Consider the following 14,928-nt stretch of genomic DNA (forward strand, 5'->3'; position numbering starts at 1 on the left):
CCATTCACACATTCTTTAGCTTACAAGGTTACTGAGAGCAGATATCTATGTCTGCTGGTTACAGATGACATTCAGAATATTAGACTTAACTGTTACTATACCTACTACTTTTAGAAATGCCATTGCTGGGGCACCTGGGTGGCTAAGTGACTCTTGATTTTGGATCACATCATGATCACAGGGTCATGAGACTGAGGCCCTCATCTGGCCCAGGAGCCTGCTCTCTCCCTCTCCCGCTGCCCTTCCCTCACCCTTTCTCTAAAAAAAAAAAAAAAAAAAGAAAGAAAAAGAAATGCCATTGCTACTAATAATTATACTAATATAAATAGCAGCTGGCTTCTAGACCATAAATATTAACAAGACCACCTGTTTCTCCAACAGTTGACAGAGCAAAGTCATATGAACAGTATTGCCATTTAAAAGATATTACACATTTATGAATCTTACATATACTGTACCATCCTTGTATAAGATTCTTGACCAACAGAATGTTTTTAACTCTACCACTATTTAAAACAGAACATAAACATTATCACCATCAATTTTTTTTTAAAAATTTACATTGTTAAAAGGTTAACAAAATTATTACTTATTGAAAAAATAAGGGCAACCCTGGTGGCTAAGCGGTTTAGCGCCGCCTACAGCCCAGGACGTGATCCTGGAGACCTGGGATCGAGTCCCACATCAGGCTCCCTGCATGGAGCCTGCTTCTCCCTCTGCCTGTGTCTCTGCCTCTCTCTCTCTCCTCTCTGTGTATTCTCATGAATAAATAAATAAATAAATAAAATCTTAAAAAGAAAAAAGAAAATTCCTTAAATAGTAGCTCTTGTTAATCATACTTTTCTTGGTTTTAAACCCATGCCTTCCCACTGCACCTTTAAAATACCACTGGTCTAATATGATAGTTACATATCTCAGCTACAAAGCACAAGTTAATGTTAAAAGGGCATGGTCATCAACATAAATTCAGCGCAGGAGAATGAGGACTTTTTAAAATGGACATTAGAAGACATTAACTTGGGATCCCTGGGTGGCGCAGTGGTTTGGCGCCTGCCTTTGGCCCAGGGCGCGATCCTGGAGACCCGGGATCGAATCCCACATCAGGCTCCCGGTGCATGGAGCCTGCTTCTCCCTCTCCTATGTCTCTGCCTCTCCCTCTCTCTCTCTCTCTCTGTGACTATCATAAATAAATAAAAATTAAAAAAAAAAGACATTAACTTAAAATAAATAAATAAATAGATAGATAGATAGATAGATAGATAGATAGATAGATAGATAACTGACATTAACTTTAAAGGTAAAGGCACCAGGTTAAAACAAAAATAGTTCAGCTGGGGTAAACACAAAAACACTTTGGTATTCTTTAATCTTTAGAGACAAAAAGTCATATACACACTAACTTTTTCCTAAAATTTCTAGATAATCATTGTTTTGACCCAGTAGAATGAGGCTGTAACTGGCCATTTCTACCTGTGGGAATATCAGGATGGCAGGACAAGGAATGAGTATTCTCTTGGACAGAAGAAGAAAGAAATTAGTATTTTTAAACAACACAGCTCCTGTCTGATAGAGAAATGTTTTTCCTCAGAAACCAACAGGGCCAGTAACATTCTACTAACAGAAACATGGTCACTCACCAGAAAAAGGAAAGAAAAGTAATATACTACCTCTTCCCCCTACCCCTTTTAACTCTAAGATAAAAATAATGAACAGAGCTAAGGAGTAGGAAATACTTTCTTTCATAAGGAAAATTTTAGGCCTCCTTGAATAAAGGACTGAATAAAACAAACTTTTCTAAGTTTAAAAAAGAAGGAAAAAAACAAGAAAGAAATACATCTAACATTTCATATCCATGCCAGACAAATTCAGACAAAAGAAATGCTCAACTTCTCAAATGACCTGCCCCCACAAAGACTTAGAGTAATGAATCTGAATATAAATAATAAATGCAAAATAAAAATCACGATTTACTTTAATAGGGTCCAATAAATAAGATTTTTTTTAAAGTTAACAGAATTATTTGACTACAGTAAAATAAAAGCTGAATCTCTAAACACCATCTTAAAGTTAACATGCCCAAAACTGAACTCTATTGTCAACAAAACCCATTCCTCAGTCTTCTCAGTGTGGAGCCACCACTACTCAGCTGCTTGGGATAAAATCCTTGAAAGCCTTCACAACTAATCCAGGACCAACAGTGCCTTTCAAATCTACCCGCAAAACGCACCCAGAATCTACCCACTCAAGTCACTACCCTGGGCCTCCCTGCTTCAGCTCTTGCCTCCTACGTTCCACGTGATCCTTTCAAAGAACCCTTCCTCTGCCTAAACCTCTTGTACAGAGCAAAGCCCTACAGAAGCAGCCTCACCTCCTCTTACCTCCCGGACTTGGACTCATTTCCAGCCCTGCCTCCTTTCCCTTTCCTGGGCTCCAGTCACCCTGGAGCCTCCATGTTAGCCCCCCAATGACTCAGGCACATTTCTGCTCTAGCGCCTTTGTACTCCTTGTTTCCTCTATCTGGAACACTCCTCTCCCAGATACGCTCCTGACTGATTTCTCTGTTTCAGCTGAACTGTCATCTTGCCTTTGATTCTAACCTAGAACAAAATATTTAAGAGTGCAACCTGCAACCACCCCCAGCACTCCCTCATCTCCCTTACTGTAACCCATGCCAGAATGTAAGCTGCACAAGGACAGGGATTTTGTGTGTTTTATTCACTGATATATCCCAAGCTTCTAGAACAGCACCTGGCACATAGTAGGTGCTCATTTGTTGAATGAATAGGAATTTTATTCTTCCATTTGTGGAGAGTCTGTTCTTCCTGCACTCTCCTGCCAAATTAGCACCCACTGGCAAGCAAAGACCAGAGCAAAAACATTCCCTTCCGACTACCAACTGATACTTAACATTTCTGAGGCTGCACAGCATAAGGCAGTGACAGTATAAATGGCATGAATTCAGATCACACTTGGTCCAGACTAGTACTTTCCCTCTGAATATCCAGACAAAAACCAGTGGTATTTTAGAAGAAAAAAAAAAAGGCCTAGTTTTCAGGTGAACAGAATTTCAAATCAAAAGAATAAATAAGTATATGTATAGAAAGAATTTCATTATACAACTTCAGAGTACAAAATAAGTTTGTTCCATGTCTGTCTGAGAGAAAGCTATATACTTAATACAATACATGGGAAAAACTGGATCTGTCCTACATTATAACTCACCCACTGGAAATTAATTTATAAAAAAATTACTGAAGTTTCATGATGAGGTCATCATCCCATTTCATTAAAAATTTTAAATTTATGATTAATTTCATAAAAGGACAATTTTTACCCCCTCTACAAAATAAATATCAATTTAACCACAATTAAACCAACGAACTTATCAGTTTTGACCTCAGATACTGAAAGTTCATCATGAAAATAACCTCACTAGCTTTGTCCAAGAGAGAACTGGGGTGGCAGCGAGGGGGTTTAAGTCCAAACTTTGTTGGTAAATCTGACCAGGACACAAGACAGAGACTGGATGCCAGGTGTACCCTTGGTGAGCTATGGAGGAGGAAGCCAGGAAGAAACCACATGAAGGACCCACAGAAGTGGAATGTGGAACAGCCAATGCAACAAGATTGGGGCTGGATGGAAAGAGGACAGCACTAGGGCTCTGCCATCAATGACTGAGCCTGACAGTAAGAGGTAAGAGGCCTTTGGAAACACTGAGAGGTGCTTCAGAGAGCATCACAGGGAACCAAGGCCCTGGGCATCAAACCTCTCCCATGTCACTTAGCAAAAGTCCCACTGAGCCTCCACAGACCTCCTCAAACACCGGCAACCAAAAGCTTTAAAATGAAAGGTAAAGGTTATCACACTGCTGTTAGAAAACAAGACTGGCAACTGGGGGGAGGAAGGGGCAGACACTGTGACAGAAGGGAGAGTTCTGAGAAGCTGGTAATTTTCTGGGTTTTTGTTTTGTTTTGTTTTGTTTGGGGGGGTTAGCTCAGTGCTGCTTAACAGTGTGTTCACTTTGAGAAAATTCACTGAGCTGGACTCATGATTTATGCACTTTTCTGTGTATCATACTTCAATAAAAAAGTTACTCCCAAAATGAAAAATAATAACCCATGGCTTTTCAGAAGCTCCAGTAGGACACCCCACGATGTTAGATATAAGGAATGCTTAGTACAAAGTTCCTGTGATCCAGATCTCTTCACCGTACATAGAGGATGCTGAGAAAATTAACCAGAGAAAAAATTAAAGCCCACAGCTTTAGAGAGACAGCTTCTACCTACAGCTAAAATCAAAGGCTGAACAGACTTCCCATTTCCTCAAATTAGTCGGCACTCAACTGTCATTCTGTGTCCAAAAACTGCCTCTTCTAGGCACACAGAGAGGGTGAAAAAAAAAATGTCCAAATTGCATATAGGATGAAATGAACAAGATAAAAAGGCAGAGCAAAAATACAAATAATTTCAGTTCACTTACTACTAATATGTGTCTTAATTATAAAAAATATGGTGATTTTCATTCTCAATATAACCATGTTAAATATTTAATCAAGCCAGGAAAGAGTAGTGTAGTATAATAAAAAATTTATCTGGTCTTTGTCCCAGTTCCTGACACAAAGCTCCTAAACTCCTTGGAATATCCTTGAAGTTGCAAGTCTTTTGTAACTTACAAGGGGCCCCTCTAGGAGCACATCTGAGCTTAAGTTAAGGAGGTAACTTGGAGTGGGATGGGAGCCTGGATAGCCTCAGGATGGGGCCAGTCACCAGAAAGACCAAATGATCAGAGGGTTAGAGCTCTCAGCCCTAGCCACCAACCTCTGGGAAGGAGAAAGGGGACTACAGATCAAGGTCTACAAAACTCTTCAACAACTAGATATGATGAGCTTCTAGGTTGGTGACCACATGCTGGAAAGTGGCACACTCCAGTTCCACAGGGACAGAAGCTCCTGTGCTCAGGGTCATTCCAGACCCCATGCTATGTATCTATCAGAATGCTCATCTGTATTCTTTATAATAAACTGGTAAACATAAGTAAATGTTTCTCTAAGCTCTGCGAGCCTCTCTAGCAAACTAATGGAACCCGAAAAGAGGGTTGTGGGAACCTCCGACCTACAGCCAGTGGGTCAGAAGCACAGGTGACAACTTGGCCTTGCGACTGCCTTCTCAAAGCGGGGGGGGGGGGGGGGGGGGGGGGTTTGTGCAGAGTCTTGTGGGACTGAACCCTTAGCCAGGGAGATCTGATGCTAATCTCCAGGTACACAGTGTCAGAAGTGAGTTAAACTGTAATAGCCAGCTGGTGTAGAGAGAATCTGAGAATTGCCTAATGTGTGGAAAACCCACACACTGGGTGTCAAAAGTGAAGCACTGTGGTGGTGAAGCAGAGTAATGTGAGAGTGAAGGAAACACACCAAGAGTATCTTTCCCTTGCAAATGGGTAATTAAATATTCAAACTGCTCAACACTTCTAGACCATTTTACATCAGTATTCTCAGAGTGGCCCGTTCAGGATTTTGCAGATGGTCTGATTCTTAGTTTCTTACAGCATTCATGCTTATTGTATTAAAATGTCTACACATCTGTTTTCTGGTATTAATTATTAGTTCATTAGTGTCTTTTCTTCTAAAGCACCAGCCACAAGTAGAACACATCTTCCCACTTTCCCAGGGCTTTGTGGGCTACCGAGCTGGGGAACCACTAAGGGATTTAAAGACCACTGGGTCATCTCAGAAATGCCTGTCACGCACTAGTTCCTTTGACATAAGCCCATGTGACTTCCAGGATATACTTATAAAAATTATCACCTTCAGTGCCTCAAAGCTGACAAAAAACAAAGGACTGTATGAAAGAGCCTCACAGCCATCTTTCCTAAACCTGTCTACCAAACTCTTTTCCAGCTTCTAATCTTTGAGTCTGGCATCCTAGGGCAAGGATCAGCAAGCTGGACAGCAAATTATTTTACGCTTTTTGGGGTGGTTCTCTGCTGCAACTGTACAATTGCGCTTGAAACTGGATAATATGTAAACAAACGAACATGGCTGTGCTCCAATACAATTTTAATCACGGCCAAACATGAATTTCATATAACTTTCACTTGCTACAAAATATTCTTCTTTGAATTTTTTCCCCAACAATTTAAAGATGTAAAAATCCTTGTTAGCTTCTCAGGCCTATAGGTTATATAGTTCATCAACTCCTAACTTTGCCTAGAATATCTGAGTTAAACTTGGTAAGTAAATCCTGGTTCAGCGCTTATTGGCTATGTGCCACTGGCAGAGCCACCTACCATAGACCTGAGCAGTGGAAACATTGTTGTGAAGATTAACACAACAGGCCCATTGTCATTCCCCTTCCCTCTTTAAACTGTTTATTTAGAGACTACATTTGGGGGAAGACATCTGTTTTGTAAATGATGAAATCTATCCAGGAAATATTCTTTTGACCTAATTCACAAAATGCTAGAAGAACTCTCTGCCCTTTTCAAATACAGTGAAACATATCAAACCCATGTGCATTTTTCCTTTTCCTTATCAATACAGTTATCCAAGGAATACAAAGAGGTAGCAAAGAGACAAAAGATAAAGCAAGGACATCTAACTGCCTTTCCTTCAGTGATGAAGGAATCTCTCTCAGTTCACTAACTTCACCGGGGAATTGAAACCAACCATTTTCCCTGCAGAATTTCAATACACTCAAGCAATACTTATAAGTAGTCATTATGAAATTCTAATCTTACCACACACCTAAATATTATCTCTTCCAACTATAAAGACCCTGCAATCTAAAAAATGCACTTTTAGCACTGCTATGTTTTTATGGATGCTGTGGGGGGGGGGGGCTATATACTTCAGAGGAAATAACTAGTGCTAGTTCTACGTTTTCTCTTCAAAATATATAACAATGTTATTCCTTTTACCAATTATTTTTGAAAGTTATAATGTGACAGTAAAACAAGTAACATCTACATATATATTTTTTTATTTTTATTTTTTTACACAGAATGGGTAAACAAGAGAAGACTGGACTTTGAATCTCCTGGTTTGAATCTACAATGTTCACTTACTAGCTAAAGTGGGTCAATTTACCCCTGGGATAAAATCTAAATCTCTCCTCTTAATTTCCTCATCTATAAAAAGGAGATGATAATCCCTATCTACTTCTAGGAGTTGATGATACACAGAAATGATTTTATAAAAACTCTACTAATTTATATCATTGTAAACGTTCTTTAAGCTTTGATTCCAAAGTTGCCAATTTGGCAACATTTTGTCATTCAATTATAAACATCTCTGCTTTAAAAAATCTTCTAGTAAATATTGGATACTAAATTATAACTCATTTAAGCACAAATTCGTATCATTCAGTAAGAACTTCTGGAAGACAGTTACAATTCTTAAATGTATTTACCTACTATTAAATATTGTGGGGTTTTTTGTTGTTGTTTTTAAGATTTTATTTATTTATTCATGAGAGACAGAGAGGGACGCCTGGGTGGCTCAGCGGTTGGGCGCCTGCCTTCAGCTCAGGGCATGATCCTGGAGTGCCAGGATCAAGTCCCACGTCGGGCTCCCCATATGGGGCCTGCTTGTGTCTCTCATGAATAAATATAATCTTTTAAAAAGAGAGAGAGACAGAGACATAGGCAGAGGGACTCCATCCCAGGACCCCAGGATCATGCCCTAAGCCAAAGGCAGACGCTCAACCACTGAGCCACCCAGGTGCCCCTCAAATACTGTTCTTAGAACTCCAAATTTCCACAATGAAAGTGTGATTCAAAAGAAATTTAGCACTGAATTTGGAGTAGAAATCTTGGGATCCCTGGGTGGCGCAGCGGTTTAGCGCCTGCCTTTGGCCCAGGGCGTGATCCTGGAGACCCGGGATCGAATCCCATGTCGGGCTCCCGGTGCATGGAGCCTGCTTCTCCCTCTGCCTGTGTCTCTGCCTCTCTCTCTCTCTGTGTGTGACTATCATAAATAAATAAAAATTAAAAAAAAAAAATTTTGGAGTAGAAATCTTGCCCTCAAACCTTATTAATTGGACTTAATGGGATTGAAACACAAGAAAAGTGTGCAATATTTAACACCAAAAATTAATGAGTAAAGCCTCACTTGAGGTATCAAGAGTTTAATACCAATTCTGCTCTCCTCTAAACTTTTGAAAATGTAAACTATGTTTCAATGACTGGATCATTCCACTTTCTTCTGTATCTGTCAGCTGTCAATTATAACAACAGTCAGGCAGCCCAGGTGGCTCAGCGGTTTAGTGCCGCCTTCAGCCCAGGGTGTGATCCTGGAGACCCGGGATGGAGTCCCACATCGGGCTCCCTGCATGGAGCCTGCTTCTCCCTCTGCCTGTGTCTCTGCCTCTGTGTGTGTATGTGTGTGTGTGTGTGTGTGTGTCTCATGAATAAATAAATAAAATCTTTAAAAAAAAAATGATAACAACAAAGAGAAAATGACATCTTAACAGATACTGTTTCAGGTGCCTTTAGGATAAGGGGGAAAAAGGATGAAAAAAAATCTGTTTTTGGAGAATTCTTTCTAGTTCTGTGAGACTAAGTAAAAGAGACTTGGATCTAATCATAATTCAGAAGGTAGACTTCTGGAAAAAAAAAACAAAGAACTAAAATAAATTATCCTAGACAGAAAAGGAATTAAAGACCTGGATGATTCAGTACTAGTACTGGCCTGCATGACTCAGTGTTTGCAGTAAGGAAGGCAAAGTATCAGCTTTCCTGATACAAAAAATGCCACTTGTATTATTTCCTCTCCAATGAGCAAAGAGGAGCAATCTGGTATCGCAAAGAAATATAAAGTACACACATAGGGACCTTTCTGATAAACTCTCAACTCTCCAGAGGGCTGACCAGTCCTATAGCAGAGTTGAAGTTGGGCCTGGAATGGAAGAAGTGTGCATCATATCCTAGCTTTGCCCCATAGCAGTTTCTGACCCTGGGGCTGGCCCTTAACCAACTGAGCTACCCAGGTGCCCCTTAAGTCAGTCTTTAAATTCATTTCCTGTGTCCTTGAAAGGAGCAGCCTTGGGCACCTAGGTGGCTCAGTTGGTTAAGCACCTGCCTTCAGGTCAGGTCATCATCCCAGCATCCTGGGATCCATCCCCTCAAAGGGCTCCCTGTTCAATGGGAAGCTTGCTTCTCCCTCTGCCACTCCCTCTGCTAGTGCTTTCTCTCTCTGTCAAATAATAAAACCTAAAAAAAGAAAGAAAGAAAGTAGCATTTCAGTGGTGATGGAAATTATCTGTATATAGAACCTTATGAATGACACTAGCTCCATCTTACAACTGGCATAAGCAGGGAAAGATCACTAAAAGGTCTCTGGCTCTGGCTCTTTTCTAAACCAATGTTTCTCAAATGGGGGCAAATTTGCCTCCCCAGGGGTCACTGGCAAAATCTAGAGACACTTTTGGTTGTCCTAATTCAGGGAGATGGGCCACAGGCTACTGACATCTAGAGGGTAGAGGCCAAGGGTGCTCCTAAACATCTTACAATACACAGCACAGCCCCCACAACAAAGAATTATCTAGCCCAAAATATCAATAGTGCAGAGGCTGAGAAGCACTGATATAAACCAAAGAACACTTCTTGTCTTTGTCCTGAGGGTATCATATCAAAGGTACTAGAAACCTCTGCAAATATATGCATATTGTTTTCCTTAATATAAGAAAAGCACTACAGCTTTTACCAGATTCTTTTTTTGTTTTAAAGATTTTATTTATTCATGAGACACACAGAGAGGCAGAGAGAGAGAAGCAGGCTCCTCACAGGGAGCCCAACACAGGACTGGATCCCTGGACCAGGATCACGCCCTGAGCCAAAGGCAGACAGACGCTCAACTGCTAAACCACCCATGCATCCCAGATTTTATCAGATTCTAATAAAAGTCTGAGTCCACCACCACCACCACCACCAAATAATATTAAAACCACTATATATACAGAATTATCTCATTTGGGATTTTTATGGTGGTATATTCATACCTTGGTATACCACACAGCAACAGAAGAGACTGAACTACAGCTACATGGAATATGGATAAATTTTGCAGACATAGTGGTTAACTAAAGCAGCCAGATTTATTTTTAAAAACAAACAAACAAACAAACAAACATACTGCATGATCCCACTTATACGGATTTTAAGAACAGAAACACTAAGTCTATGGTGATAGAAATCAGAACAGTAGTTATTCTGGGGTGGGGGCAACCAACTGGAAAGGAGCACAACAAAACTTCCTGGGTGCTATGGACTGTAATGTGCCCCTCCAAAATTCCTAGGTCAAAGCCCTAAGACCCAATATGATGGTGTATGGAAAAGGGGGCCTTTGGAAGGTAACTAGGTTTAGATGAGCTCATGAAGATGGGGTCCTTATGAAGGGATTAGTGTCCCACTAAGAGAGACCAGAGGGCTTGCTTCCTACCCAGCCCCCTCCAGTGCATTCACCCAGAAAAAGAACATGCGAGCACACAGTGAGACAGCAGCCATCTAAAAACCAGGAAGCAGATCCTCACCAGGACCCAACCATGTTGGCTGGTACTCTGATCTCGACTTCCAGCCTTCAGAACTGTGGCAAAATAAACGGAGCCATCCAATCTATGGCAGCTCACTCTAAGACACTAGGGTATTGAAAATGTTTCATATCTCAACATGACCGGTAGACACATGAGTGAATAAATACGTAAAAATTCACTGTATACACTTAAAGTCTGTTGACAGATAATTTACAGAAAAGCAAGAAACATGGCAAGAAACTTAACTTAGCCTTGCCTCCAGAAAGCTAAGGAAAGAATTGGGACTTTTCATTTTATACCCTCCCCCATCAGTCCGAATTATTTTCCATGGCTATATGTGACCTTGTCTGATTTTAAATCATTTGTTACTTTCTTTTTTAGAGATTTTATTTATTTATTTGACAGAGCACATGAGAGCCAGAGAGCACAAGCAGGGGGAACAGCAGAGGCAGAGGGAGAAGCACGTGGGGCTCAATCCCAGGACCCTGAGATCATGACCTGAGCCAAAAGCAGATGCTTAACTGACTGAACCACCCAGGCACCCCAACTTGTTAATTTTTAAATTGCTCTAAACGCTCTGCTTCAGTATGTCTCACCACTGCCCTGAATCCTTGACGGCAATGACTATCAAATCCACACTCCCACTCTGCTCCCCGCACTCACACTCCAACCCAGAGTGCTTCCAGGCACTGCCTACGCATTTCTACTCAAGCACATAACTGTCACACCTGGCACGTCTCAAAATGCATTTACCACTCCCCACCACCACCTGCCCTAATCGCCGCCTCTCTGTCCCCTGGCTTCTCCCTCTCTCTCTCTGGTTCTAACTCATTCTTCTCCTTTACATCTGGACATGACCTCAGACTGTTTAGTTACAGGTATTCTCCACTCTCCAGGCTTAAAAACCAATGAGATGAAGATACATTTTTTGAGAGAAAGCAGGTAAGTATTCCTCATTATCCAAACTATTGCTCCTAACAAAAATTCAGGAAACCAAATACGTTATATTCAGCTGACAGGACATCCTTCACTCTCTAAACTCGCTATCCAAACTCTCATTACCTAACAGATTTAAACAGCTAGAGATATTTGTATTTTTGCAGCATCTTCTAATTATCGCCTTTTCCCTCCAGCTTTATTCAGAGATAACTGATACATAACATGGTGTAAACTTAAGACATACAGCGTAACATATATATTTCTGCATGTATTAGAAAATGATTACAATAAAGTTAGTCTAACTGTTGCTTCCATCTTCCTCACCAGGAGGCCAGACTTCCATCCCTTTAAACCCAAGTTCTTGAGAGACCCCAGGACATGTCTTCAAGCTCCTTCTGCTCCATGTCATTCTGCTTGCTGTGATCACCTCAATCTTTCCATCACTTTCCCTATGTTGCTCTCAAAAGTCCTCAAACCTTCCACTCAAAAGGATCCAGATGAGGCCCTGCTTTTGATGAAACCCTATATACCAGTTACCCAATCTACTCTGCCCCTAACCGTCCTTATGCATGCTCTGCTGTTTGGCCTTGCTCGTGCCATTTTTCCCAACCAGGAATATCTAATCACTTCCATTGTACCCCTGAGCTCCAGCCAGCAACTCCACTCCAGTGGGGCGACTGTAGACAAGTTAATTACACTTGCTGGGCCCATCTGTGAAATGAAAAAAGAGCTGCATCTCCTTCACAGGCCCCACAGCAACCATTTAGGAAACCGTGGCTATTATTTTTACCACCAGTTCAAGTCCTGCCTACCAGATGGTTTTCTTCATCACCCACCCCACAAGAGCTCCCCTCAACAAAATTCTTTTCTACTCCATTATCTGCCTTACAGTTTTCCATGTGGCTAATCCACAGTTGTGGTGCTCCACGGGGTTTCTACAGCCTCCTTATTTCACTTAGGAGCTCTTTTTCCACCAATATGTAGTTGTCTGTTGGCGGTTGTGCTATTTTTATGTGCAGACAAGCATCAGGACCTCTTAGCTTACCATCCTGCCGACACTGACCTCCTTTATTTGTTTCACATTATCGTCTGTTAATACCTAGACCTCCACCTCCCTCAAATAGCCTAAAACTTAAAGCCTCTTGTAGCTTTACTTCTTTTTTTTTTAACCTCCAACAGTGTCCTCAAATAGTAGCTAATCCCCAACACAGTCACCGACAGAATAAGCTTCCGCAAATTTTGTCAAGAATGTCTAATTGAGATAAGGAAATCAAAGGGACCCCACGAGAGACTGTTCTGCCGCCTTTATTCTTGCTAGGACCTGCACCACCACCTAATACATGCCTTATAGTACAGATAATGTATGTCTCCCTCGTGAAGGTCAAGGAGTCAATGTGCACAGTAAAGCACATCTAAAGAGTGACCGGTCAGGGGCATCACGTATGTTTTCCAGATCACTGCTTCACCAAGACCCCTGGCTCCAGGGCATAAGTGACTTATGGAAGACACCTAAACATTCATCCATTTTAACCTGTTCCTGGATACCTAAAAAGGCACCTTAAAACAGATCTCAATCCTCAATAAAAACCCCAGCCCCCAAGCAAAGACAAGATTCACTCTTCTTTTCTCAGTCTCCCAGATGCTCTGTCTGTAACTGCACTCTCTCTTTCTCTCTGTCTTCAATTAACTCTGCTCTCACTTCTTCTCGGCTCACGTTTGATTTCTATTTCACACAAAGACGAGAACCCTCTTGGCTGGTCTTAAAGGACCTCCTCTGGGTCCTCGAACCAAGCTAGCCTGCACCATAATGACTCCTTATTTTTTAAATTCCTATGCTGACCTTGTGAGGGCCACCAAAGTTAGAGCCCCATCTTCTTTCCTTCAACAAATATTTATTAAACATCTCCCATATGCTACGTATTATCTGTTCAAGACACTGGAGATGGAGCTGTGAAAAAACCAGACATTTCCCAGACTCAAAGAACTCATAGCTGTTAGAAGACAATTAAAGTACATAAACAGGAATGCCTGGGTGGCTAAGCAGTTGGGCATCTTCGGCTCAGGGCATGATCTCAGGAGTCACGGATCAAGTCCCACACCGGGCTCCCTGCATGGAGTCTGCTCCTCCCTCTGTCTGTGCCTCTGCCTCCCTCTCTCTGTCTCTCATGAATAAATAAATAAAATCTTAAAAAATATATATATAAACAAATAGACACATGATGCCAGGTATTGATAAATGCTACAAAAAGATGAAACAGGGAGATGTGGGAGAGTGGATAGTGGGAATGCTTTTGAAGGGGTGTTCTATGAAGCTTCTCTAAAAAAGAACCTGCTGGGAACACCTGGGTGGCTCAGTGGTTGAGCGTCTGCCTTCGGTTCAGGGAATGATCCCAGGGTCCTGAGATCGAGTTCCCTATTGGGCTCCCTGTGAGGAGCCCGCTTCTCCCTTTGTCTGGGTGTCTCTCTCTCTCTCTCTCTCTCTGTCTCATGAACGAATAAATAAAACCTTTTAAAAAATAAATAAAAAGGAAATTCCTGAAAAAAGACCTGAATGAAGTAAGGGAGTGACCTATGTTGGTATCTGGGAAGAATGTTCTTGCAAAGGAAACAATGAAAGCAAAAGATTCAAAGCGGACACACATTTAGCATATGGGAAGAAGAGCAGGAGGCCCGATGGCTGAAGCACACAATCACAGGGAAGAATGGTGGGAGAAGGAGTTAGGGCAGGGGCTGGATGGTACAGGCTTCACAGCACAAGGTAATAAGAACATTGGATTTCAGTCTATGTGTATTAGGAACTACTGAAGGATTAAGGCTTTTCACTTCTGCATGGAGAAGAGACTGAGGAGAGGAAGGGCACAAAGTGAAACCCAGGAGAGCAGTCAAGAGGCTGCTCTATCACCCAGATGTGATACATGAGAGTGGTATGGACCAGGATAATACTGGTGGAAGAGACAAAAGTGGGTATGACTCATGTATACATTTTAAGCACAAATTTCATGTAGGTATGAATCCTGTATGTAGAGTGTGAGAGAAAAGAAGTCAAAGACAATGACAAGGTTTTAGGCCTGAATACCTTGGGAGCATGGAGATGCCACTTACTGGAACAAGGAAGACCAGAAAGGGAGAAGATTTAGACACCAGAGGGCTGCTGTGATGATGACATTAGATTATACAAGCAAAGGGATGCCCAGGTGGCTCAGCAGTTGAGTGTGCCTGCCTTCGGCCCAGGGCGTGATCCTGGAGTCCCGGGATCCAGTCCCACATTGGGCTCCCTGCATGGAGCCTGCTTCTCTCTCTGCCTGTGCCTCTGCCTCTCTCTCTGTGTGTCTCTCATGAATAAATAAATAAAATCTTAAAAAAAAAAAAAAAAAAAGATTATACAAGTAGAGGCCATGGCAGGGACTCACACACAGCCAGAGCTCGGGAAATGACGGCTGTCCTTATTTCCAATGTCTTTGGC

The 14,928-nt window shown here is 41.6% G+C and overlaps 1 protein-coding gene across 1 annotated transcript in view; it reads right to left on the reverse strand.

Annotated features, from left to right (window-relative positions):
• Positions 1-14,928, reverse strand: part of NUP93 (nucleoporin 93) — a 108,455-nt gene that overhangs the window by 89,544 nt on the left and 3,983 nt on the right. The gene's annotated exons all lie outside the window — the stretch shown is intronic.

Source organism: Canis lupus, chromosome 2 (genome assembly GCF_003254725.2).
Source record: "Canis lupus dingo isolate Sandy chromosome 2, ASM325472v2, whole genome shotgun sequence".
Classification (NCBI taxonomy): Eukaryota; Metazoa; Chordata; class Mammalia; order Carnivora; family Canidae; genus Canis; species Canis lupus.